Source organism: Pomacea canaliculata, linkage group LG3 (assembly GCF_003073045.1).
Source record: "Pomacea canaliculata isolate SZHN2017 linkage group LG3, ASM307304v1, whole genome shotgun sequence".
NCBI classification, from domain to species: Eukaryota; Metazoa; Mollusca; class Gastropoda; order Architaenioglossa; family Ampullariidae; genus Pomacea; species Pomacea canaliculata.
Window position 1 is genome coordinate 14277364 of NC_037592.1, and position 6891 is coordinate 14284254.

Genomic DNA, 6891 nt, shown 5'->3' on the forward strand with positions numbered 1-6891 from the left:
TTCACGTCTTACTGGTTTCATTTTTTTTAAGTCGGACTAAATGTGTGGTGAATCTTCTCTATCTCTCTCTCTCTCTTTCTCACTTCTTACTCACTGTGTGTCGTGTGTGTGCTGGCACGCGTGGGCGTCTGCAGGTGTTAGCAAGAATAAAAAAAATATATTTGAGAACGACCGCCATTTTGCTAGACAATTTTTAAAAAATAGAAATCGACTGGCGGATCAGACGACAGAATCTTGAAATGAGGTTCAGCTCGAGAAAACGTCATGTTTTCCGTCATAAATTACGTCATAAAAGTATAAAAATAACTTTTCAGCCATTAGGTGCGAGGATTAAACCAACGATCACGAGTGGACCCTCTCTGCATCTAAGCTCTCTGATTAAACTACTCAGGAGACTTTCCTTGCCGATAGATTCCCTTGGAGAGTGAGTGAATGATGATTACTCACCGATCACGGTTGACTCAGCAAGTATCTGAGACTAATTATTCTACGCAGTGCTGTCAATACCAGTTAAAACAAGAAGCCCAAAGCACCAGTCTCGACCTAATGGATAGAATGCAAGACGATTGACTACATCAAACTCGAGTGTCGTTTTGCCGTTTTGCCTACAAGGATGGAGAAGAAAAAGACGAAGATAGTCGTAGGTGTCGTGATAACCACAGAAGTGGATAGGACACACCCTGCGCAAACCAGCTGACACCATATCCAAGCATATCTGTTTTATACAGTCTATTTTCAGTCGACCGTTGATTACACTTCCACCCTCTGGGACTTATCCAGTGTTGCTTCCATAAGATCTCCTGTCAGTGTTCAAAGACGGGCTATTAAATTGCTGTTACTTAAACTAAACATACAGCCTCGCGATTATCTATCTCTAGGTGGTTTACCATTACTAACCAGACTAAAATTCAACAAATGTATGCTCATTTTTAAAATACTAACTGGCAAAATGCCCCCTAGACTTTAACCTATTTTCTCCATCAAAATAGTAAGAGGGTCTCTCAAACTTCAATATCCCAATACCGAGAATTGGCCTGTTCAAGACGAGCCTAAAATATTCTGACAGTGTTCTTTGGAACAACCTACCCTCCCATCTCCAAAGAACCATATCCAGTCTGTACAAATTCCAAGTGAGACTCCTCCAACAACTTTTCCAAACCCTTTGACTAACTACAGAGGCATCCCACCAAACTTAAACATACAGACAAAGCAAACATGTGCCACCTGTTGCTAGTGTTCTAGCCAATAAATAAAACAAAACTATTAATTCACATTCAACCACCATGTTTTCACGTATCATAATTTCCTTCTCTCTTTATTACCTTGTTCTGAAGTAATATAATGTTTTTTTATTTCTAGTAATTAGTCCAAGAGACATAACTTTTGCTTATTGTGTTGCCCTCGTAAATAAAATTTATTTGTTTGTTCATGAACCCAGCACGAGTTGTAACAATGCGGAAATAGGTTAAATAGTCTGACAACTATGCATGGAATAGGCCAACAGAGACGGCTACAGTACCGCTGACATTGGCGATAGGTGTGTCTTTCAAGCTTGTTTTTCCCAACCAAAATAAATTAATTAACTCTCTCTCTCTCTCTCTCTCACTCACTCACACACACACACTCCCTCCTCCTTTTCTCTCTTCCATCCCTCACCCACATTTACCTGGGCAAGTAGATGACAGAAACCAAGATAACCAACCGTAAGAATTTTTTGTTCGCTTGTGTGTGTTTGTTTAATATATCTTATGATAAGGCTGAACGACGAGAGTTCTTCCCAGACAAATAGTGTGTCCTCCTTCTTACTTCCCAAGTCACTTTTGTGTACTAGAAGCCACATGCACTTTTAAGTCTTCCAACTATTTAAAAGCTATAGACCAAGTCACTTGCTAATGGTTGCCAAACAAAATGAAACAAGCGCGTGTAAATATATTTTAACTACAAAATATGAAATAACAATTAAAATTAAAAACTGGCAAAAGTATTAGTTTATGCAAAGAAATAAATAATAAAGCCATCTTTTGGACGCCTGTACTACGTAAAGTAAAGTAAAGAATTTTAAGAAACGTTAGTTTAAATGCAAATTTCAGTGATTATGCATTATAAAAGTAAGAAATTTGAGAGAGGGGGGGGGAATTGCTTTTTTACGCCGTGCCAGTAACTGAGGCTATATTACGGCAAGCAGCCAGCCCTGTATACAGATGCCACACTCAGAGAAAGAACAGCGTGCCCGAGACGAGAAATGAACTCTGGGCAGCCAACCTTCACTGTATTGGTGACAGGCGCTAACCGTTGCGCCACCGGACCGCTAAGAAATTTGACAGAGAGAGAGAGGGAGGAAGAGGGAGGAAGAGGGAGGGAGAGAGATGGATGGATGAAGAAAGAGAAAAAAGCCACCAAGAAATCTAGAAGTGAAGCCAGAGGTTGAACTTTTCCATAATCCGTAGAACTATTTAACAACAACTACCAGCAAAAACACGTAGAAAATTCATGGAATTATCCGTAACTTAAAACTAGAGATATCTAGCTGGGTGATTCTATGATTTTATTTCTATCGACTAAATCCTAGATACTCTATATTTATTTTTTTCACAGTTTACTTCAGCTTTCACCATTTTTTCACAGTTGAATACTAATCAGCTGTGCGGCCTCACCAGTCGTATAAGTGCGTCTAAACTAAACTGCCTGTGCAGACTAAATGTAATAATAATTATAAACCGAGTGTTCGTAATACTTTTGCGGCATGCTAATATGAGTTTGAGACCCCTGCTTAATACGAGTCTGATGTAAGCTCTCTGACATCACGAACTTGTATGACTGGACTGCTGGCAGACGATTTTTTTCCAGTTAACTACTACAACGAGGCAGATGTGTACAAAGCTTCCGGTTTAGTCACATTCATTGTTTAGGCTCGCCGAGACTAACAGCGGAGAACTTTGTCAAGGCAAAGCGTTGGTCTCGCGGACAGACTATCTAGTGTCCGTGCTGACATGGCTCGTAGATCGAGCGGGAAGGACGACGGACAGTCGGACAGGAACTTCGAGGAAAAGTCATCGGCATGTCGAGACTGTCGACTGGTTACTGCTCCTCACATAAGCGTGGATCTGCAAGGGAGGCTGGCAGTACAAGAACAGATGAACAAATGAGAACTAAAAGCTGGTGCGCGTAGTGTTTCGTATGTGAGAAGCAGACCATGGTACACCTCTCTCCCTTGTCTTCAAGGCCTGTGTGAGTTACTGATGCCTTACCATCCGAGTCCTGTGTGTGCGTGCGTGTGTGTGTGTGAGAGAGAACAATCAAAAGGAGGAGAAATGAATACAGAAGTGTTCCCCATATTTGATGGTAACAGCTGTCTTTACAGAAGTAGTTCACAGAGATAGGGAGAGACGAGATTTCAATTCCCATCTTTGATGGTAACACCTGTCTTAATAACGGTATTATAAGAGAAAATATACACACATATATATATATAAAGGTACAATATCATGTTTGATGGCACCGGCTGTCTTTATGTCGGTAGTGCACTGTACACATCTGTTAAGAGATATTTATGTTTGTCAGATGGTGTCTGATGGCATATTTAGCAATAAAAACATTTTATAGTTTTCAACTTATTTTTTATTGTTTTGTATGAGTCACTGTCGTCTTATCGCAAGAATGTGTGCTTGAACGCAACATACTGTTAATTGACCGGAGTGACATTTCATGCAATTATTATTTACACTTATCATGAAAAACTATGTACATGATGTCCTACCATCATTAGCTGGCTTAAATGAAAACGCAATCTTTACACTTTTCCCCATCTCTCGTGAAATTCTTGTTCTGTAGGCGTGTGATGCCGTCTACCATCCACCGGTTGGTGTGGAAGTTGGACATTTCAACGAAGGCACCTGGAGATAACACGCCTTACTTCATTACTTGCAGATGAATAGGTTGCACATGATTGAGCAAAATGATGTTTTCTTTAACATCACTTGCTGACCTAAGAGTTTAACTCAAGACTTAAAACATTTCCAGACGAATTTCCTTGTCACTCATATCGTTAAGACTAGGATGTAATTTAACCCCATAGTCACTTTTCCTTGTGCAAACCTGAAAACCAGAAAAAGAAAGCTAGGTGAATAAATATTTGGAAAAAATTAGAGAGGACGAAAGTTGATAATTTTAAACTTTTCATCTTGACTGGACCAGCTGTCGTTAGATGATTAAATGGAGAAAAATGATATTATAGTAGTGTCACAGGGCAAGGAGGAGAGCGGTTTTTTTTTTAACTGCTAGTTGGTTGATTTAGTAGGAAAGTGCTTCCCCCATGAGCTGATGAGGTATTATGTGGGAGAGGGAAGGTTTGGAAACCGGAGAAAACCCCCGGCCACCAAACCTGCGAATAGGTGTCGCGTGCAGAGAGTGTCGCGAGACGAGATCTGAACCCAGAGCCTCTCACTACAGTGGTGACAAGCGATTTTTTACCTCCACTACCCCCTCTAAACGGTAATGTGATGGTCAAGAGATAAAACTAAACTTGGAGCTTCCCTTGTAAGCCGGTCTCACACCTCCACGTGTACTTTGTGCTTTACTTCATTTGCTATATAATACGATGTATTAAGATTATAACCTGACGATGGATTTTGTGGAATCTTCTCCGATTGCGACGAGTACAAGAAATGCCAGACGAAGAAGAGCAGCCGGTAATTTACTCGTGACGTCTCGCCACCAAGCCTACGTCTCGACGTAGTTCGACACCGAGTGAAACTAAAGGAAAAACTGGGAGGGACAAAAATGTCCACGAGTTCAGATGTCCTGACAGCGGTGCCAGACTTACCTGATCATCTGCTCACGGCCAAGAAGTCCTCTCGGCCCTCGCTAACCCAGGGACAACGTGGAGAACGAAAGGAAAGGTGTCTTGTTTCCGAAGTTATAAAGTGGTGTCCAGCCTCGAAGATGTTTTATACTTGATGCTGTAGTTAAAAAGTGGTTGCAAATATGCCCTGGAGTAAAGAAACATGAAGTAGTGTTCACGAGGTCTAGGTAGCAAATTGTTACTATGAAAGTAAGACAGTTTTCCTTGAGTTCCCCATTTTGCCCCGGGGATCTTATGTGGCGATCGAGATGTACCTCTCGTTATAACTACAATTTCTGGTGGATGTCAGATAAACTCCTATCTGAATAGAGTAAACATTATTTATACGGATATACAAGACTGCTTGAGAATATAGAATACTGAACGATTTCAACGTTATAAGATTTATGTTCTGTTATTTCTTTACTGTTTTATTATTTGTTGCTTTTTTTCTTTAAGGGGGAGGGAGCTTTGACATTATTATCTATAATTTCTAATTTATGATCAGATCTTTTCCCCTGGTTTCCGTCTACGAGTCATATTTCATAGGAAATGAAATGTCTGCTGACGGATAAAATGAAAACCAAGTGAGAAAACCTAGAGTTTTATCATTTAAACATGTCTGCTGTGTGAAACAATCTCTCCAGTTTATTTTTTAGACTTTGACATTATCACTGTAAGCCACCCTAAAAGCTATTTCCCTCCTGTCCCTACCCATAATATCATCCACCCACACATGTGCGCACGCGCACACACACTGGCGAAGTGATTAATGTCAGCGAGAAAGAAAAATACTGAGTGAGAAAAGAGAGAGATCTAGAAGATATAACTTTCAGGCTTTAGAAAACTTTGCATGAAGTTTTCTGACTGGAATTGTAAACTTTCCAGCCATATCAAAATAATTGTTACACCGTTTTAAATCTTGAACTAAATCGGTCACGTTGACCCATGAATTACTCAACCTTTCAAAGATTTCTTTTTTTTAAAAAAACAACTTAAAAAACAGTGAACTAATTAAAAGTGATTTTTCTAATCAAGGCTGGGGTTTTTTTTTGTTTGTTTTTTTTTTTTTTTGAACCTAGGATGGGTTATTACAGCACTAATTGTCGGGGAATTTTTTTCTGCGAACTCTTTCAAACGTGATTTTATTATCAACTTTGAATATGTAATTTCAAATGTGTTAAGCTTCTTCAATTCACGCATGACATAGGAAGACAGGTGTTCCAAGAATGCGACTTGTGAGAAGTACTGCTGTTGGTTCAACTAACCCCACCCCCTCAACACACCCCAACGCACGCACATGGGCTGCGGGTGGGTGGATTGTGTGGGTGGGTTGTGTGGGTGGGTGGGTTGTGTGGGTGGGTGGGTTGTGTGGGTTGTGTGGGTGTTTGTGTGAGTGGGTGAGTTGGGGGTGGGTGTGTGGGTGGGTAAACGCGCGCGCGTCTGCAACTCAGCTTCTAATCACTGAGCTGGTTTGTGCTCATAACGACTTCGAGTATCGTTTGCAGTCTAAAACCAAAATATCCCAATCGGCTTTGTCACCTACGTCTTGATTCGCACATTCCTGATTACAACGCTTCGCTTTCAGTCTCGATCTTTGAAAAAAAAACAACTAAGTTTTTAAAAATCGTGAGGAAATTGTAAACTCTGCCGGATCTGAACATGGGTTAAAACAGTGTGAAAAGAAAAACAACCTGTCACATGACGTATTTACGACAAAAGCTTTTCCAACCAAGACAGTGCCCTTATGTCACTCGTTTATACTCAACATGCCAAGACTTTTGCCATACGCTTTCACAAAGCAACCTGAACGGTGAAAAAAAATTAACATTGAAAGTAGCAAGCAACTCAGACTGATCTAACAGGCTATGAAAAAAAGTGTGAAGTATTGTACAAGTCATTTTTTTAAAAGCCACTATTCCATTTCAAAGTTTTGAGGTGTTTCCGCCTCACTTGTTTTGTCGCTAATCTTACTTGATTATATATCTCTGTTTTTTGGGTTTTTGTTTTTTTTTTGCCTTCTCTGAAAAAATGCTGATTAATTCATTAAT